Source organism: Camelus ferus, chromosome 18 (genome assembly GCF_009834535.1).
Source record: "Camelus ferus isolate YT-003-E chromosome 18, BCGSAC_Cfer_1.0, whole genome shotgun sequence".
Taxonomy (NCBI): domain Eukaryota; kingdom Metazoa; phylum Chordata; class Mammalia; order Artiodactyla; family Camelidae; genus Camelus; species Camelus ferus.
The window spans coordinates 7,766,250-7,788,129 of record NC_045713.1 but is presented as its reverse complement, the minus strand read 5'-3'; the positions used below and the strand labels follow the sequence as shown (position 1 = coordinate 7,788,129).

General features: G+C 45.3%; 1 pseudogene; it reads right to left on the bottom strand.

Annotated features, from left to right (window-relative positions):
• Window positions 1–4,330: 4,330 nt before the first annotated feature.
• On the bottom strand, window positions 4,331–14,386 carry LOC116657483 (annotated as a pseudogene).
• Window positions 14,387–21,880: the final 7,494 nt, after the last annotated feature.

Here is a 21,880-nt window from a genome sequence, read left to right as displayed (position 1 = left end):
AGTGATTTTTATCCTTTGACAACTTATTGAAGGTAAATGGCATGAAGTCTTAACCCAACAGTATTTCTGCAGTGACGTGCTAACTGGCATGCCTGTTATTAAATTTAAGCCCTGCTCTCTGACTCCTGTTCTTATCTTCTTCCCCAGACTCCACTATATTTATTTACCCCAAATTGTTAGGACCCCCCTGCTCTAAAATCCATAGTTCTCTACTTACCTTGAACAATGCAGGGAAGTACATGAATCGTACGTATACAGCTCAATAATAAATTACCCACACATGAACAGCCTCATATCACACCACCAGATTTTACCGTTCGTTCATCTTTGAGGCGACTTTCTTTAATCCTTTCTAAAGATCTGATGAAAAAATTCACGGCACTTTTCGGAAACAAAGAGAAATTTAACACCTCAAGGACTGGGCAAAGGAATGGAAAGAGCACTGTAGGAGAAAAGATAAAAGGAAAGCACAGTGAAAATGCACAATTTCCCTGCAGCAATTATAATCTGTGCTACGAGTCAGAGAGTGAAGACACCAGGATTCTCAAAAGGGAGTCATTCCCTCTGGGACCCGTGCTTACACTCCAAGCCAAGGCCTGAGCAAGGGCAGTCCACCCCTAGGAGCCATGACTAGCAGTGAGATCAGGGGCCCTTTCTCCATCTTTTGAGTGATCAGAGGGATAGAATTACACCTTGGGCTTCATTGCCTTTTAACTATTGAACTACAGTCTCTTCGGATGGAATAGACCATAGTCCGTTACTTCAGTTAATCATGTTCTTCAAAAAATAACTGGATAGATTTAATACAGTGTATGTCTTTCAAGCACAATGGCATGAAATTATAAATAGAAAAAAAATTGAAAACTCACAAATACGTGGAAGTGAAATGATACACTCCTAAATGACTAATGGGTTGTAGAGGAAATTGAAAGGACAACGTGGAACCACTTTGAAGTGAACAAAAGTGAAGCCACAACATATCAGAACTGATGGGATGCAGCAAAAGAAGTGCTCAGAGAGAAATTTATGGCTTTACCTATCTATATTTTAAAAGAACAAAAATTTCATATCAATAACCTAACTTTCCACCATAACATATGGAAAAAGAGGAGCAAAGAAAAACTAAAGGAAGCAGGAGAAAAGAAAATAATAAAGATTGAAGTAGAAACTAATAAACTAGAGAATAAAAACGCAATAGAGAAAGTCAATGATACAAAGAGTTGATTCTTTGAAAAGACCTTTTTAGCTAGATTGACCAAGAGAAAAAGACAGAAGAGTGAAACTGCTAGTGATGAAAATAAAGAAGGGAGATTACTACTTACAGTAAACAAATGAGAAGGACTAGAAAGGAATACCAAAACAAACTGTAGGCCAATAAATGAGTTAGCTTAGATAAAATGGACAGATTCCTAGAAAGACACAAACTACAGAGACAGATGCCAGAAAATAGACAATCTGAATGAACCTATAAGACATACAAAGTTTGAGCTAGTAATCAAGAATCAAGTAATCAACCCACAATTTGACAAAGAAAAGCTCAGGTCCAGAAAGTTGCAATGCAGAATACTACCAAATATTCAAAGAAGAGTTAACAACAATTTTACGTAAGGTCTTCTAAAAAGTAGAAGAGGATGGAACACTTCCAAACTCATTGTACATGGCCAGTATCAATCCGATACAAAAACCAGACAAAGATAGCACAGAAAAAGAAAACCATAGGCCAACATATCTTATGAACGTGGATGCGTACATTCTCAACAAATGAATCCAGCAAAATATAAAAAGAGGTCTACACCAAGACCAGGGAGGGTTTATCCAAGGAATGCAAGGCTGTGTAATACGTAGCAGCAGCAGAATAAAGAACAGAAGCATATGATCATCTAAAGATGCAGCAGGAGCATCTGACAATATCCAATACACTCTTGTGCTAATAACTCTCAACAAAAAGGAGCAGAAGGGAATTTCCCCAACATGACGGAGGCCACGTAGGAAAAATTCGTATGTAACATGACACTGAATCATCAAAGACTGGATGATTTCCTCTAAGCTTGAAAAAGAAAAAGGAAATAAGTTGTAGGATTCACGTTTCCTGACTTCAGAACTTACACCACAAAGGTGTAATAATCAAGGCAATGTGCTACTGCCATTAGGATGGACATATACATCAATGCAATAGAATTTAGAGTCCAGATATAAATCCGCATGTGTATACTATAAACTGAATGTTAAAAAGTCTTCCAAGACCATTTAAAGGAGACAACATAGTCTTCAATAAGAGGTGCTGGGACAACACACAGCTGATGCAAAGCAATGAAGTTGGACTCTTACCTCAGACCATATATATACGAGCCAATAATGCGTAATATTAGAAGAAAACCGAGGGGAAAATCGTCATCACCTGAGATTTGGCAGTGAATTCTTAGATATGACACCAGAAGCACAGAAAATGAAAGGAAAAAATATAAGACTTATAGGTTATCACAGTTTAAAATTTTGCACTTCAAAGCACACAATCAAGGAAGTAGAAAGACATACACAGAAGGGGAAAATATTTCAAATCATGCATCTCGATAGGAGACTTTATCTAGAATATAGAAGGAACTCTTACAACTCAACAACAGAAGGACAAACAATCCAATTATAAATGGGCAATGGATGTGACTAGACATCTATCTAAGAAGATACTAAAATGGCCGACAAACATATAAAAAGTTGCTCAACATCACTAGCCATTAGGGAAACGGAAATCAAAACCACAAGGAGATTCTGCTTCACACCCAGTGGAGTGGCCATAATAAAAAAGAAGGAGAAGTGCGGACCAAGCATTTGCAAGAATGCAGAGAACGCAGACCCCTCACACATCACCGGTGACAATGTACTACACTGCAGCTATAGTGGGAAATGGCTTGTCAGTTCCTCACAAATTAAACAAAGAGTTACTATACAGCTCGGCAGGTTCACTTCTGAGTACTAACCCAAAGAATCAAAAACAGGGATTTCAACAATAACTTGTACACGAAGGTGCACAGCAGCACGATTCACAACAGTCAAGAGGTGGAATCAACCCAAATGTCCACCCACTGATGAATGGATGAACAAAGTGCAGGAAGGTCATTTAACGGAATATTAATTGACCATACGAAGAAATGATCCATGCTACAATGCGGGGACACCTTGAGAACATCACGACAACGGATCGAATCCAGCCACAAAAGACCACGTATATCATTCCACCTGTCATCTACATGCAGTGTCCAGAACAGGCAAATCTGTGCTTAGAAAGTAGGATAGTGGTCGCTCAGGGGCAAGGGGCATGCGAGGTGACAGGTAAAAGATACAGGGTTTCTGAGTGGACAAAAATGTTCTACAATTGACTGTGGTAATGGTTGCACATATCTCTGAATGTAATAAAAGCCATTTTTTCAGTTTTTTGAGTCATAACTGACACTCTGTACTGTGTTAGTTTAAGGTGTACAGCATAATGACAACGCATATATTGTGAAATGATTAAGATCGTAAGTTTAGTTAATCTGGTGGTGGCTCACAGCGAAAGAGAATGAGACAATGAATATATGTATGTTCATGTATAACTGAAAACCTGCGCTCTACACTGGAATTTGATAAAACATTGTAAAATGACTATAACTCTATAAAAAATGTTAAATAAGCTAAAAAAAAGTTTAGTTACCATTCATTATCTCACATAGTCATAAAAAATGTTCTTTTTCCCTTGTGTTGAGAACTTTTAGGCTCTATGCTCTTAGCAACATAAGAACACAACACAGAGCAGGGTTAGTCATATTGTACGTTATACCATCAACAATTATTTATGTTACAACTGAAAGTTTGTACCTTTTGGCCACTGTTATTCAATTCTCCCACCACCCAACCCCCACTTCTGATAACCAAAAATTTGAAATAGTTTTTGTATGAGGTTGGATTTCTTCTTTTTGATTCAACATTCAAGTGTTTATCTCCCTCCATCTCACCTATTTCACGTATCATAATGCCTTCAAAGGGTATCCACATCATGCAAAATCTGGATTTCCTTCCTTTTCATGGCTGAATAGGATTCCATGGTGCAAAGGCATATATACACACATACACACTGACATACCACATTTTCCTGATCCATTCATATGTCGGCGACACAGATTGTAAATATTATTGAAGTTTACATTTTAAAGGGGAGAATTACACGCTATGTGAATTCTATCTCAATATAGCTCTTTAGAAAAGAAAGAAACATAAATAAAGGAAGGGTGGAGGAAGGAATGAAAGAAGGAATAAAGGGAGAAGGGGAGGGAGGGAGTAAAGAAAAACACAGAACAGTCTACATACTTGATATGATAAGGAGTGGATCTAGGAAGTCAAATCTTAAGAGCTTCTTGCCATTTTTTACAAAGGGATCCTGTGGGTTGTTGAGGGAATCAACGTTCACTCCAAATGATGTGCTGGTAATCACATCCATGCTGTAGGGTCCAAAAATGCTGAGTGCAGAAAGAAAGACATGGACGGTTCAAACTAGCATGACTTTCCCATCCTTTTCCAACATATGCAACAAGAAATGCATGAAAAATAAGCTGCCCAGGCAAGGAGGTAAAGAACCACACTTTGAGAACCACCAGCTGGATCCTCTGAACAGTCTGTGCTACTGTACCACTGGGTCATGAGGTGTATATGAGTTGCCAAAGACACAGCTGGCCCTGTGTTAGGGACGACTGGGACTCAGTCAAGTTAGACCCTCGGCTCAAGGAACTCGGTCATAGAGGGATGGACGCCCACAATCACACAAATTGCAGTAGCGTGTTTTGACTATGGGCAAAAGCAGGTGTATACGCACCGTGTCTGAGCAGGACAAAGGATGGAATCGCTAATGTCCTCAGGCAGCCTAGAAAGGGGACTCGCCTCAACCCAGACCTGTGCTCAGAGTGATCCCTCTTAAGCACGTCCCAGAACAGCAGCACCCTGCTCTGACTTGCCAGAAACATGAGCCCGCCTTGGCGTGCACCCCGCTAAGGCTGCAGAGACCCGCTCTTCCTCAGCGCCGCTGATCTGCGGTTGCCCCGAGGGCAGAGTCATTTCTGTAAAATGTAAGGAGTAAACATGTTTCTAGTTAAAAAATTAATAAATCACTCCAAAATTGACTTGAGAGCTGTAACAGCTAAGTGACCGCATGTCCCCAGGTTTTCAGGGCAGGCCCAGTTGACCTGCTGTTCCTGCCTCACGGAGAAAACCCCAGTCTAGACGCTCAATCCCACGGTCACCCTGCCCATAACCTGCGCGGGGCCTTCTCTCCTTTGGGACTGAAGGAAGTAGCAGTCGTGGCGAGAGGTAATAGTTAGCAACTTCAGGTGTTCTCAGCAACATTGTGAAGAGATGTAAGTTGTTCCAAGTTCCGGATTGTGATGATTGCACCCCAGCCACGGCCCACCAGTGTGTACCAAGGCCCTTCCCCTGCCATCATCCCCCAGCGTCCGCACTCAAAATCGACATCACCGTGTTTCTTCTTTCTCTCCTGGCTGCCCTGCTCTTTTCGGGGATCCACCTCTTTCTAGGATGCCCCTTGGAGTTAAACCACTGCACACCTGCTTCTGTCTGGTCATTACGGTAACTCAGCAGTGGGAATGTCGGCGCCGCGGCAGGCAGCTGGAAGGTCTGCCCAGAGCCCGGAACACGGGCAGCTTCGCCCCTACTTACTCCTTCATGGTGACGGGCTTGCCTTTCTCTGCTTCCCTCCTCAGGTTTCTCAACAACACATCTCCGTACTGGCCAATGATGGGGAACATCTAGGCACAAAATACAACAGCACCTGAGGTTAAACACAGAGACTCAAGTCCTAGAAAGATGAGGCTTTCCCATGATGGAGCTGTAAGTGACATTTTATAACGAATCTTACAATGTTGCTTCCAGGAGGTCAAGCTGAAAGACAGTTTTAGGAAGCTGCAATTCAGCAGATCCCTCCTTGGAAAGGGACTGTGATCTCATTTTCTACCTTATTCTCTAAGTTTCTAATAGCAGGTCCTCTTCTTTCCTTACCTCCTTGAGCTTCCCACTGGTGAAGCTTGGCGACAGCAATATTCGTGTTCTCTTCCACTGTTCATCCTCTGCCAGAGTAATGGCATTTTTCATAACTCCCACTGGACCAAAAATCTAGAGTTGAAAAAAACGCATTTTTCCCTGTATAAGTTTTGGAGCTCTCCACATTTGTGGAAATTGTGTTAAATGTGCAGCATTTATTCAGTAAATATTCCGTGACTGTGTGCTTCGAAGCTGACCCTAAGGCAGATGGTCAGTAAATATTTATCCCAAATGCAAAGCCTCCTTTGAGGAGACACCCAGCCACCTGATGTCCTTTCCAGACTTTCTAGTCCAATCTCCTTTTTCATGCAAAAGACCCACGGGCAGGGAAACTGGTCTTCCAGGGGAATAAACGGGTGTAGGTCTGAGCTCATCCTCCTGGGCTGTGCAAGGTACAAGGAAGGGGATTGGTGACAGGAGCCAGAGAGCCTTGGCAAAGTGCATGCTGACCAAGCAGGTTCTGCCTTTACATACATCTAAAGCCTGAGCCGCCGGGACAGGGGAGGTCTTGCTATGGTGATTGTTTAAAATAATAGTGCTTAGCACTTGAAAGATTAGGGAACTATTTGCTAGTCTGAATAAATAATGATGTTACATGAAAAACAATTTCCGCTGCATTTTTTTGCCCACGGTTAAGAAGGAAAAAATTTTTTTATTTCTGAGCTTGGGACTGGCCTATCAAAGCAAACTGCTTGAAAATTTCCACGGTCTTCCAGAATTACATTTTGTTTTAAAATGGATATCCCCAACACCCATTTCTGATAAAAACTCACAAACTAGTAACAGAGGGAAACTGCTTTAATTTGATAAAGGACACTTAGCAAAAAAAAAAAAAACCCAAAAACAAAAAACAACTACGGCAAACATGACACTTAATGATGAAATCCTGGGTTAACCTCATCGAGATGGCAGAGAAGGAGATTCCAGGCTCTGTTGCCCAACAAAGAAAAACAGTAAGATAGCTAGCAACGTAGAAAAATAGACCTAGGAAACCTTAGGAGTCACTTAAGAAGTTTCAGCATCTCAGTAAAGCCTAAACTTGAGAAAAACTGACAAAAAAGACACGGGGGAGAGTTCCACTCTGCCCGCATCAGCTCACCCCCAAGGCCAGCGCTGCTCAGCGCCACGCAGGGCTCCCAGCCTGAGAGGGCGCTCCTCGCTGGGAGGAGGACAGCGGAGCGAGTGAGCACTTTCCCAGCCGCTGAGAACACTGCAAAAGTGATGTGCTTTGGTCTCACGCCACCCAGAGATTGGCAGAGCTGAGACATCTAAGAACAAGCAGGCGCTAAGAAGGGCAGGGACTACCAGTGTCAACTACATGGCAGGAGCGGCTGTGGGGAGGAAGGACAGTCTTACCACAAATGGTGGAGGAACAGCTTAGACAGTACAAAACAAAACAAAACCACAAAATAGATTACAGGCTTAAAAGTAAAACATAAAACTATATAACATTTAGGGGGGAAAAAGGAGAAAAACTTCAGGATCTAGGGCTTGGTGAAGGTTTGGGAATTCATACCAAAGGCACAACCTATAAAAGAAAACAATGCTAGGTTTGCCTCATCAAAATAAAACAAAGTCTGCTCTGCTAAAAACCCGGGTAAGTGGAGAAGGGCAGGTACACACTGTGACCATAAACAACGGAGGGAGCCTTGCGGGGCTGGAATAATTCTGTATATGGGTTGTGGTGGTACTTACACAAACCTAAATCCATGGCAAATTTTCAGAGAGCACACAGAGCGCACAGAAAACTGACTAAAGCGGAATTGGCTCTGTGGATAGTGTCACAGTCAGCGCCCTGCTCTGCTGTGGTACGACATTTATTCACGATATTACCACTGGGGGAAGCATGATGCAGGTATATAACACGGGTCCGCCCTGTAAATTTTTCTTTTGAGAACATCCTGTGAATTTATAATTATTTCAAAATGAAAATTTAATAACGAATGAATGAATTAAAATTTTAAAAACACATGCCTACCCGCCGGTTTGTGAAGGTGGAATAGCATTCTTTCACTAACACTGTTTTGATCATGTCTGGATCAAGAATTGCCAGCACAGGCTGTCCACCATCATAAAACCTGCGTGCAGAAAACAGAGCTGATTAGATTGAACGAACTGGTTTGTGCAGCCGGAGCCACCCCTGGAGTCCAGATGGTCATCCTGCCGTTACATAAGCCTTACTCCTGGTATGATGGCTAGGGATACATTAACACTTCGGTTCGCTCTAGGGGTGTGTGCAGGGGGATTCCCTCTACCACTCTTCATAATTTTTAAGGCTTTCAAATATTTCATTTTCAAAAACTAAGCTGGCTTAGTAAATCACTGAAGGCAAGTTAATTATGTGGAAACAAACAAACAAACAAAATTAAGGAGAATCCACCTACTCAGTCATTTTTGAAAACATTTCAAGAAACATGAAAAATGTATATGATATAAAGTCAGGTCAAAATTCAAGACACACTGATCACAAAGAGGTAGCAGTGTGTCTGCAGATGGAAGATGTGGAATGGTCCACAAGTGGCAGTAGGATCGTCAAAGATTTCTTCCCTATTTTTTTTTTTTTTGAAATATTAAAAAAAATAATAATGAGATATCCTTGGTAGCATCAAGTTTAGAATAATTTGAAACAAAAGGACAAAGAGAATAAAGGAAGTCAGAGCAGCAGGTAGAATTCATTTCTGAAATGTTCTCTTTCCACTGCTTGCATGTCTTCTTCTGCGGGGGTCCCCTGTGGGCCTCGGGCCCCACGGCGGTGACATTCCTGTAGCAGGGCAGATGCACTTTTGACACGCCTGCCACCCAAAGCTGACCCTTCATGTGTGACACACCCCACTCTGGCCTCATCTCTTGACTGTGAGGATGTCCATTCCCGGGAACGGGCCACTGCTGGGACATTTCCCGTAAGTTGAATCATACTGCCTGCTGGCACGTTGTCTTCCACTGTGAATCAGCTGCAATTGCTAGAACACAATGGAAGATTTTCTGCAAGTCACCTGTTGCTCCTTCGACTTCACAGAGGAATTTCAAATGGTTTTGTGATCACGTATATAAATGGATGAGAATCAGTGCGCTATTTCCGAAAACTATTCTGAAGCTCAGAGGGTTTAAGTGCGCGTCAACTGTGCTTAGTGCTGAAGCCGGGCCGGAAGTGACTTTGGAGGCAGTTTGGCTGCTCCTCCACCTCACTGACCATGTTTCTTGGATGAGTCCCTTCTTCTCGCCATGTTTTCTCAAAAACACCTCAGTGGAGACGGAATAGTGGTTTGGGGTGACCCTTTATATTCATGGTATCACACCAGCCTTCGTATTTCCTCCACTACCAGTTAAAATTCAGATTCCTGGGCCCCTTCCCAGATCCTCCGGAGTCAGTGATGCTGCGGTGAGGGGCAAGTCTTGACTTGTAACCTGCCGTCCCAGGGGTTTCTTGTTTACACCCAAGCACAAGAACTGTTTTCTCAAGAGAGGACTGGGATCCACCATGAAAACGTGACTCCATCCGGAGCTCAGAAGCACTGCATGTTGGAGCCGGTCCCGGGACCATGCAGCGCCGCGGGCTCTTCCCACTCTATCCCGTTGCCCTTGTGGGCCATGCCAGCTCAGCAGGGCCTTACGGTTTCTGAGGACTCGACGAGAGAAGATGAAGAGGTACGGAGAGGCAGAGCCTTCTCCCACATGCTTTAAGCAAATAAGCATCACATCACAGCTGTCCTGCTGCTCTCACCAAACCTCCAACAGCTGCAAGAGGCAACAGCCTCTGCCAAGGCCGCTCTGCAAAGTCATCGAGTCCTCCAGCCCACGAGCAACACCTGGGCTAGAGATAGCCCACATCTTTTCAAAGTCAGAGGAATAGAGTAGTTAAAGCAGTTTTTCTATACACTTCTATTGAAAAGTCTTGCCTGAAAATTAAAGGAAAACCACACCTCTGTGCAGAGGAAGTTATAAAAAGTAGAGTAGGAAGGGTGTCCTTCTCTTGTTACCTCTACCCCCCAGTCCTTCTTTAATAAGGACATACTTTTAAACTCAAAACTTAAATAAAGGAATTGTGGCTTTTCCTTGAAAGTGAATCATGTGGCAAAGGGTAAACACATACATTTATGAGCACATGTTAGAATGTTCCGGAATAATGTGTTTGATGCAATTAAGGGTGCCCCAAAGAAGGCAAAATGGAGAAAAGAGGAAGAGCAAGATACTGGGCATGAGGTGATGCTCGGAGTCCCTGGGCCATCAAAGGCTGGAGGAAAGTGATGGCCTGCAGCTCTCCAGGCCTGACTCAGACTGCAGACCTGCACACCTGGTGACCTCGGGGCTCCCTAGGAGAACAAGCTCCCAAAGCTGCACAACAGATGGTTTCAGGACAAGCAGCTCCGCACTGAGACTGTCCCCTTCACCGCAGGGCAGCGCCTCATCTATCCCATGGAAGTTGCCAGAATACTCACCCCCACACTTTCCCATACTTTTTAAAACATTCCTCGTCAAAATCCCAAATACCCTGCAGGAGAAAAAAAACATTAAATTATTAGTTAAAATGTACTGAACCCTACCTCTAATTGGGACAAAAATGACTTGAATGCCATGAAATCAGTCTTAACGTTGTCCACTGGCAAATGGAAGGAAACTCTTACTCAGGGATGTCTTGGGGGAAAGGAGACAAAATAGACGAGATATTTGAAATGGAGCATTTAAGTCATTCCTCGCCTTGTCTGAATACTGAATAAATCCTTGTCTTTCTGAAGTGTTTTGGCTTGTGCATGTGTTCTCTCTAAAATCTCATAGCCCTCTGAGTTTACTCTCCGTGGACATGTAAGAATAATGAAGCTGAGAAAAAGAGTTTCCTCTACACACCTTCAGCTCCTAGTTAAGCCGCCTTTTCATTTATCTCAAGAGCCCTCTCCAGACTTGTAGCAGAGTTAGGAAGTTAAAGACACCAGTGACTTCTGTTAGTCTAGCAGATTTAACTACATCTAAGGCATGTGTGTTGAGTGACAAACTGAGTGAGCAAACAAATGAATGAGAAAGTGGATTGACTTCTAGTTTTCCAGAGAAGAACGGGAGACACCACAGCTCAGCGAGGGCCAGTGCATACAGAACACGTGCCCTGACTCGGAGATTTGCAGATACTGACCAGTATATATAAATAGATCAACAGCAAGTTTATACTGTAGAGCACAGGGAACTATATTCAATATCTTATAGTAACTTATGGTGAAAAAGAATATGAAAATGAATATATTTATGTTTATGAATGACTGAAGCATTGTGCTGTGCACCAGAAATTGACACAACATTGCAAACTGACTATACTTCAGTAAACAAATATATATACATACAAGAAAAAAACACTTGCCCTGAGTATTCACTTCTGTAACTGTAAAAACAAAACAAACAAACAAAACACTTCTGGTTGCTAAGTTTCTGCTGTGACATTTGATGGTTTAACTGAAAATGAGGGTCCCAGAAGTGTGGGTCTTGGAGTGCATCCACGAAGGACTTCATCTGGGGAAGGCAGAAAGGAAATCGTTGCCTTTTCAGAAGGAACAAAGTTCAAGCAGTTCTTAGGCAGTAATGAGACAATGAGGGCCAAGGAGGGAGAATGAGGATCTGAGGAACAAGCCCCAGGTCTGCGGGAAAGGAAGTCTGAGGCTGAGAGCAGCCTGCACACGAGGCTCTGCCCCTGGACGTCCGGGCACGCTCATGAGCTTCGGCTCAGGGGCCAGGCCCGGGCTAGGAGGCGTCAGAGCTGGATTAGCATCAAGGCTCTGCTGGAAGTCATAGTCTGTGGCACCTAGTACATTCTGCTCAGTTAAATTAAATTGAGAATAATTTTCTTAAATCATGTTCTTTCTAGTGATTTTGTATAAGTGGTTCTGCCTTGCTTAAAAAAAAAAAAGACCAAAAAAAAAAAAAAAAAAAACCCCAGTGCTCACGTAGAGGTTAAATAGCTGAAGTCGAAGACAGCCACCACTCTATCTCGGTTATACTCACTCTTTGCTCAGATTCCCCCGTAAGGCGCTTCCTTTCAGGGCACAGAAGTAAAGCAGAAAGCTCTCGCCCCAGCTCTCAGATCCCCCAGATTGCCACGGGCACAAGAGGTGGATTAGGGCGTGGAGACACCAGCACGGCTCAGCGGTTCTTGAGGGAATTCAGGTGTGTGAAAATTACCCGGCTGTGAAGTTTCGGGCTGCCTTAGAAAGTGAAGTTTCCCAGCCATCCAGGAGGAATGGGAAAAAAAGGTTACCCACAGCTGATGCTACCAACAGCGAAGTCTGACTCCAGTGAACATAGTTTAATGAGCCAAGACTGGGCACCCCCCTCATGCTTTTCTCCTAATACTAAGGGGGCGGTACCTTCCGGGGGATCTGCGTCTGGCAGAAAGAAAACCCGCTTCACAGTACTCACAAGATGGAACATCAGGTCCTGTGCTGGACCAGCCAGGGGGCTGGGCTGTCTGCCCGAGGCAAAACCTGGGGCTCCTACAGCTGACAATGGGCACGTGCTGCGTAGGCCCACGGATGGCATCTAGGAAGTGTGAAACCTCAGGACTTCCTCCTTTTATGATGGCACTCAGCTGGGATTTGCAACCGTGAGAAGCAAAAGAGGAGGTTCAAACAACACTCACCTTTTTGTAAGCTAGAACATTTCCAAAAACTGGGCAGAGGCTTTGGCCCAGGAATCCCCAGCTTCTTAAATACTCCGTGTGAGTACGTCCCATAGCTGTAAAGTGAAAGAGAGAACCCGGTCACAGGGACTGTGGGACAGGTGGGAGGCTGGCCAGTCACTGACTCAGAGCTGGGTCACTGACCTAGGAAGTCACATGTAGGTGATAAATAAAAGCAGCGACTCCAAAAGCAATCATCACATTCACTGATCGTCTCCTTTCCCACCTCCACTGTGAGATCCTCAAAAGCTACTGATGAGTAGCTAAAAGCAGCTGAAGTCTTCAGGGTCCCCATCCCAGAGAGAATACTTGCTAAATATTTTGAATTTGAGTGCTCCTGGGAGGTTCAGGCTGAAATCCTTTGCGAGAATTACTCATGTTTATTAGTAACTTGACTCAGTCATGATTTCCAGATTCTTCTTCTAGGTAGAATGGGGGAAACTTTTGTAGCACCCAAATCTTTAGCAATTTCCCGTCTGTTAACTGATCTTCAAAACACATAGGGAAAGGGAGAAATGATTAGTTCCCCAAGTTCGAGTTTACAAAGATTATGAACCTGGACAGTTACTCACAGATAGAGGAGCGCCAGGCTGGTAGCCAGGAGAACCCACGTTTCCATGGAAAAGCTTGGGATCAGGTCCATGGCCACTGTCCTCCGTGACTCCCTCCTCCGAGTTCCCTCGCCGCTTTGTGCGCTGCTCTTCGCCTGTGAGCGTGGAGCTCCCCGTCCTGCCCGTGGAGATGCAGCGAGGCTGGAGGGTTTATGTGCTGGGAAGGGGGTGGGGCTGGAGCTGCAGCCAGTAGGAGGAACACCTGTGCTCTACGTGCAGGCGCTCACTCGGCCGTAAGTTGGCAACGCATCTTGGACACTCTAGTTTTGGCCTCCTTTGTGTTCGTATTCTGTAGGAATTCAATAACTACTCAATTAATGTCAGCAGAGACACTCACAAAAGCCGCTGACCGTATCTTCTCTAACTTGCTTCTCCTTAACTGCCCTCATTTGGAAATGCTTGAAATTCTTCCAACAAGGTGAGTCTACAGATCTTTATCCATGCAGTTTCCCCTACCTCGAAGCCCCGTGTTCCCTCTGTATGTCCCCTGCTCATCCTTCAGATGCCGTCTCAGACAGAGCTCTCTGCTTTAGAGTCTTTCCGAGCCGACCTTCTTGATCAGGTATAACCACTTCTGGCAAACTTCCGTCGCCTGCACACAATCTATTATCTCCAGCACCATGGTTGGTTTCCTCACCTAGTTCCCTCACCAGATTGAGAACCTGGGCACAGCCTGGCTATTAGTCACCACCATATCCCTGGAACCAAGTAGAGTGCTTTCTGCAGAGTGGGGATGAGAAAGGTTTGTGGAATTGAGTTGGTCGAGGTAGGACCTCTAGGCCATTGTATGTCCTTTGCAAGTGGCTCTTTGGTGACCACTGGACTGTTAGTACAACAAGAGGGCCTGGCTGGACCCTGGCCACCATTACTGCACATGCAGGATGACCCATCAGATTCTGCTGACAAGAGGCCCTTGAAGGAGAGGCGGGACATGGACCAGGGGGTGATGGCTGCACCAGGGGATATCAATTCAGGCTGTCTCACCTCAAGGCCCTGCAGGAGACAGCAAGTTAGACAGGTTATTGACCAGAGAATGGCCTCTGTCTCTGGAAAGGCTACAAGTCCGAGATCAATGGGCATAAAGAGAGCAGAGAGGAGAAAGCAGCCTGATGGTCAAGTGGACCCCAATCACCTTATCTACCAATGATGAGGTACACAATACACACAGGACTCCAAAAGGATATCAGGAAGTTCCTATGGGGCTGAGTGGGGTCAGAGCAGACAGCTTCCAACCTGTTGACAAGTAGGGAAGGTTTTAATGGGTATGACGATCTGGTAACGCAGAGACCTACAGTGGAACTTGGTGTCATCTGTGAGCCCACACCCCACCCCTGATGAGAGACACATGTGGGTTAAAGGTCTGGAAATTCCATGGCCTCATTTTCATCCCTCTGACCCATGAACTGTATCTGCTTCATCTGGGAAACCATAAGCTGTGGAAGAAAGAAAATGTGGAACTTTTTTTACAATTTATTATTAATTTTTATCTCAAAAATTGTTAATCTCAAGAGAAACACAAGACATTTAAGCTGTTTGTGTGCTTCCTTCTCTCTTCATGCTTTGTCACTTTCAGTCCTTCTGCAGGATGAGATACTCACCTCTTACCAACTCTTTCCATTCCTCTGGTCTGAAAGTCCCTGGAGCTGCCTGACACCAGCCTGAGTGGGTAGATGTCGCATTGGTAAAATGCAGTAGGTCCCAACTATCTCACCTGCCCTCTGATATTTCCTTGGGAGATTGTCATGGAGCATGACATTTCTACCATCATAGTCTGTCAACTTTGGTTTCAATCTTTCTCCAGGAGGCACCTGTTACAATCCTGCCACTGGAACAGTGTATGAAGACATCTGTTCACCAGTCCACTGTTTCAAGGCCAAGTGGGTGAATGTCAGGTGTAGGTGATGTGCTAGGCTGTGGATTAGAAGCCAGACAGTCCCTCCATTGGGAGCAGCCTCCCTGTGGAGGGAGTGAGACACACAACCATGCCACGTATGTGGGATATGTGTGGAATGTCTGGGATAATGGAGCCCTACAGAAGCATAATGAAGGAGACAATTGGCTGCAAGCTTGAACACCAACAAAGGACAGACCTGAGAAGCAGGAAGATGACCCCCAGAGAGGTAGGATAGAACGTCCCAGGAATTCTGGTATGGCTTTGCACCATCTTGGTGACTTCTCTGGGCGCTATTAGATAGAATCGTGCTACAATCTCCAGTTTACAGATGTAGAAAGTGAGGGTCAGTAAGTGCAAGTGGCTTCCCAACTACTGATCTCAACAACGTGTTATAAATGAGCCAACACGAGATAGATGGCAAGTCTGCTCTGAAATACTAATAGTCAGTGTTTGTCATTGCACGGTAAGGGTCATTCTGGGAAATACTGAGTCCCGAGACTGCAAACTGGTTAGCAATTGGTTAAAATAACGGATTCCTATCTTGATGGCTACCCCCACCCAGGAGCTCCCCCATAGATCTCCACAAGTAAAGGCTCCATCACCCCTCGTCAGGAACGATGGCTGGTGCAGGTCATCAGAACACTCGGGGTCTTGTGTACAGTCTCTCTCTACACTGCAGACCGAGGGGTACACAAAATACACACAACAGGGAAAGATTAGGGTGTCATTTGTAACTGCTGACACCTTAATTCACTCAACTAAACCCATTTCTTCTTCTTCATGGAAACCAAGCCCTTGTGGAAACTATAAGGCTTTTCTCTTCCTCCAAAACAGGTAATCAGCTGTGATGATTATGAACTAAGTCTGGTATGACCATCACCCACCGTCCTCACCACAGGGCTGCTTGGCATCTATCCTAATGGCAATAGGCTAGTCCCATGTATTTCCTGGGAATAAAATGCGGTCAGTACCACGTCCTAACAAATGCATAATGGTCTTGCTCTAGAAGGGGAAATCATGGAAGGCATTATCTTTGTGTCCCTTCATTCCATGGCAGGGAACACCTAACGAGAGAAGTCTGACATACTAAGACTGTGAAGAAAGATACTGTGTTCCTGACCCGCCCTCCTGGCTCCCCACCACCCACACACAACACTCCATATTTATCATCTATTCATTTGTGTACTAGGAGATCATCATGTACTTTCAAAGCCTGTTTCTCAATATTTAGGGCACAAATATGACTAAGACTCAGGCATTATGCAGGTTGAAGACAAAGACAAATAAACTGATAATTATAGTATAGCCAAGGTAAACTAAGTATATGGACCCAGTGTTCTCACCAAGTGTAAACGGCTTACTTTGTTTCTCAGACCACAGCAATCAAAGTTGAAAATCAGGTAACATTCATGGTGTTGTGGAAAAATGTGTTACAGCTCAGTGTCACAGCTCAGTTGTGACACCAACCTGGATCCCAGCAAGAGAGCAAGCAGCACTCAGAGCATTGGGGAACTCAGGTGTATTAAGCCAGCAGGCCGAGAAATGTTAACACTCCAAGCTCTGGACCCTGCCTGTAAGTTTACACAGGCCTTTATAGGCTGCCAGTTTAACCTTTGCAACACCATATACAAATAAAGTATAACAAAAGTTGACCAACTAGGAACAAGCTTTGTAGAAATAGGCCAATCATGAGTGAGAGAAATAACCAATCAGGAGTGAGAGAAATAACCAATGAGTGGTGAGCTCCATGCAAATGAAGTACTACAAATGGACCAATCAGAAGTAAGGGAAGTGGACCAATCATAAGTGAGAGTAATAACGAATGAGGAGTGAAGGAAATAACCAATCAGAAGTGAGTGCTATGCAAATGAAGTACTATAAATGGACCAATCAGAAGTTAGGGAAGTGGACCAATCAGAAGTGAGTGTAATAATGAAGTCGGAATGAAGGAAATAATCAATCAGAAGGGAGCTGAGGGAACCAATAGAATTTTAGCAGTAAGTAAGCCATTTCAGAGGCAAAAAGTGACATAGATCCTCTGGTCTGGGGAACCGGATGATGCTGTCAGGAGAGTTTGACCCAGCTTGGGAGTCCCGCCGATCTTTTCATGGGGCTTCCCGCCTCAAGGGAAGCATTAGGCTCAGCATCAGTACAGGTGAACCGGGTGTCAGGGACTGAGGGATGCAGGATGCACCACCAATTTGCTATTCCCATCCTTCTATATTGTTAGCCCAAGTGACTCCTCTTCTGGGAAGCCTGTCGGGATTTCCACTGGCTGAAAGAATTGCTCACGATACGGGGAGGTAGTATTGGTCAGGAATGATTTGTGTGTTAGATTCAAATTTCACAGATCACAATCTGACGTGTGCAAACAATGAAAGCAAGATTATGTTAAGTCTGCCCCCATGCCCTCCTTGTTCTCAGTAGGGCAACATTTGACTATGCCATTTTGGAATAACAGCGGGTCTCAAAGTGTGGGTAGCTGGGGGAGGGGAGCAGCCAAAATTTCAGGGGCTCCTGGTTCCAAGGGTGGGGAGATAGTGACAGGACATTGTGTCTTGGCCTGAGAGGAGGTAGGCACCTCAACCCAGTGTCGCTGTATGTTGGATGGGATCTATGCCTGCTGTGTTCAGTCCATGTGCCAAGAACTAATTATAAAGAAAGCCAAATCCTTGCGCTCATGAAGCCCACACTTAAAGGGGAGAGAGACATAAACAAATAACTTCACAAATCAATTTCAGTTACATGTCAGGACGTGTGTTATGAAGTAGAAGAACGCCCTTGCTTAAGCTTCCTTAGCATTGATATAATTCCCTTTTCTTCCTTTTCCTTCTGTTCCCCTTGAAAAATATGAAGGCAACAGAATCAACAGAACTTGATCACTGGAAGTGTGTGAGCCTGGGCATCTCTGGGTCTGTGTCCTCATCTGTCCATGACGGAAATTGATCGGGATTGATGCAGAAAAACCTTATTCCAACCGCAAGACCCCCTCACTGCCTGCCCCTCTCAGCCTCTGTGTCCCTCGAGGATTTCCTAAACTCTTTCTGCATAATTCTCTGTCCCTCCGATGTCATTCAGGTCCCCTAGTCCCCCAGCCCTGTCAAGAACTGAGAGTTCCTGAGGGCAAGATGGAGAGCCAAGATGCAATAGGATAGACCCATTTAGGACCTGAGCTCTGGATTCTAGAGTGGTTTCTCATCTGAGACTGCACAGAGAGGGGCGCACAGAACACAGATACACACACAGACACACACACAGACACACACACAGACACACACACACACACACACACACACACATAGAGCAAGACCTATCCTCGGGAAAGGAGAGCTAATATTTTTTGTTCTGAGTACTTGGCCTGCATTAAGATACTCAGTCCGCCCAACAATCCTATGAGATAGGTCTTGTTACGACGCCTCCTATACAAATAAGCTAGCTGGGACCCAGAAAGTTAAGCGACTGTTCAAGGGTACATTACTAATTACTATCAGAGCTGGGATTCAAATTTAGATCTTCTAAGTTGAGAGCCCAAGGTCTTACCTTAATCCAGGCTCAGCCCTGCCCAAGCATTTAGTGGGAAAGCCCAGGCCTTTTGAGGTGGCAGTGACCAGGGCTTTGCCCCCACCCAGAGACAAGGTGAGGCGTGTCCCCATGCCCCTCAGGGAGGGCTGGGGTGGGGTCGGGGGTGTCCCTTCTGGCCCCCGCACAGCCCATCGCGCAGAAAGCCCCCTGTGCCCTGAGGCGGAAGCGCTTCCTTAGACTTTACAGCAAAGGGAGGAGGAGGCGGGCGCCCTCAGGGACGCTCACTCCCTGCTCCACTGCAGAGTGTGTCCCTCCTGATGACCTAGCCACGGACCTCTCCACCACATGGTAGGCTTTATAAAGTGCTTTTAATGGATTCTTAGAAAATCTCTGTGAGATAAAACATGTTGGAATCATTTTATTCCCACTTGACAGGTGTCGAAACAGAAGCTCAGGGTAAGGAAGACTCCTGCCCAAGCAAATAAACCATGAATCCGGATCACACAGCCGGATCTTGTGATTCTGAATTGTTTCTGTGGCGTGTTTATGTTTAGATTCAAGGGGCCTCCTGAAACAACTCTGCAGGCTGCGTCAGCCTCACGTGGGACAGATATGTCTTTGCACATGGCTGGGTATGACCCAAAATGAGATGCACATCCTTCTAAATTAGGTACTTGCTGAACTTTCGGTGCTGCCGTTAGAGGATAATGCCGGTGATTTGGACGTGTCACAGTCAGAGTCCTTTGGGTTTCCAGGAAAGCGGACAGTAAAAGGTGATGAAAACAGAAAGGGCAAGAGGAATCAGAGAACAGAGGCAAATATTAGAAGACCACGTGGAAGGGAATTAATAAAACAGGAAGTGTAAGATGAAGGAAGAAGAAGAGCGAGTGTGTTGGGTGTGCTGGAGAGGAGAGGCAGCGCGCCGGCCTGTCCTCATCGCTGCAGTGGCTTCCTAACAAGTGGCCTCATCCAGGCAATTCCCCTCTTAAGCCACACGACAGATGCGGGTAAAATGTGGATCCTTTAACGTTCCCCTGTTGCTCAAATGCCTACAACCACTCCCATCATCCCCAAGAGAAAATCTAAACGCCTCAGGTTAGCAACTCAAGACCCGTCTTCACCTGGCCACCTTCAGACGTGTTCTGACCCATTTCCTCATCCATTTGGCCCGAAGGAGGGAAGGGGAGAGGGCATTTCAGGCTGTGAGAATTGTGCAGCTGACTGCCATGATCACTGCTGAGTGTATTTCTCATCTCTTGGCTGCAAAACACAGTGTCTAAATGAAGCCAACTTTCTTACTGCTAATACAGGAGGGAGTGGATCAGAGAGCAAGCTAGGGACACTCTGCTTCTAGGGTCAGTGTCATTTAGCGCATTCACAATGTCGTGCCACCAACACCTCCGTGTAGTTCCAAAATATTTCCATTAAGCACTTCCTCTCCACTCTGTCCTGTCCCCAGGCCCGGACGACCACCCACGCACGTTTCCTCTTTATGCAGTTGCTGACTCTGGATGTCCCACAGAAACGGGGTCCTGTAATATGTAGCCTCTTGTGTCTGGATTCTTTCACTGACACGTGTCTGAGGTTCATCCCTTTTGCGTCACGTGTCAGTACTTCACTCCTTTGGTGGCTGAATACTATTCTATTTGTTGATGAAAAAATTAATCTAATGGTCAGTGTAAGAAGAAGTAGAGAATTGCTTTTCAAGCCCATTGGAGGATTAGAACCCAGGAGACAAGCTTTCAGAAAGCTCTAAGGACTGTTCCACCCATTAGAGGTCAAAGCTCAAGTTAAGTAAGTTTTTGAGTCAAGGACTTGTACTTCAGATAAGCTACCGACAGTTTCGACAGCCCAGATCTGGACACTGTGACCTCTTACAAAACTCGAAGGAGTGTTGTCCCCTGAGGAGTTACCCTGGGAAAAGTGTTGCTGACATCAAGCAGGCACTCCTGTCTTCTCAGGAGGTCTGGCTGACGCAGACGCACAATGTACACCAAAGGGGGGCGGGCGGCCCTGATGGCAGAGAGAGAATTTAATGTATGAAAAACATTTTTCTTGCTTTGTCTTAAAAGTAAGTTTGTTTCATCACATGCTGTGGGTGGATCTACAGTGTGTTTACCGGGTCCTCTGCTGATTTTCCTTGTTTCCACCCTTTTGCTCTCGTGAATGGTGCTGCTATGAGCCCACAGGTTCGTGTATTTGTTTGAAAACCTGTTTTCATTTCTCCCGAGTACCTACCCAGGGGCGCAGCTGCCGGCTCAGACGGGGACGCTGCGCTTCCCGGTCCGGTCCGGCCAGACGTTTCCCTCAGTGTCTGCGCCGCGTGCACCGCCGCCGGCAATGAACGAGCCTTCCAATCTCTACACGTTCTCACCCTCTTTTGCTTTTTACCTTGTATTCTTTTTTATAGGCATCCTAGTGGTTGTGCTGCAGTAAAATTTCTAAAACATCTGACTTTTTGTAACCACAAAGTCAAAAAAGTCAAAATGGTTAAGAATCTAAGAATTTGCCAGAGACAGAGGGGGACAAGCAAAGCGCCTGGCTGGGAACCTGGCCCAGGTGGCCCCTGAGCCGTCTTTGGACTCCAGGGACGTCTGTGCTCCGTGCTGTGCAGACAGCTGGCTAGGGAGCTGGCTGGCCCACGGAGTGTGACCGACACACCGGCCCCGGGTGAGGGATTGAAACCCTGTCAGCCTCAGCTGTCTGATCTATAGACTGAGCGTTAGTAGCTGTGTCCTCCCCTCCTAAAGGAGCCCAGAGCAGACCAGACCAGACCCAGGTCGATGACCGGAGGGGCTTGAAGCCTGGATCTGCACGTCGGCCTCCTGGTGGCTTTGCGTGAGGACCCTCAGCAGGCCCTCAGGAAATGTTCACTCATAGGAGCTCATAAACAGTTCACCTGGTGCTAAAAAGGACAAGCATTAGACAGTAGTGACAAGTTAGAGGGAAAAAAGTGATAGTGAATATATGTATGTTCATGTATAACTGAAAAGTTGTGCTCTACACTGGAATTTGACACAACATTGTGAAATGATTATAACTCAACAAAACATGGTAAAAAAAGAACAAGCTATGGGCTGTACGTTTTGTTAGCAAGAGGAGGAGACATGAGTTCAC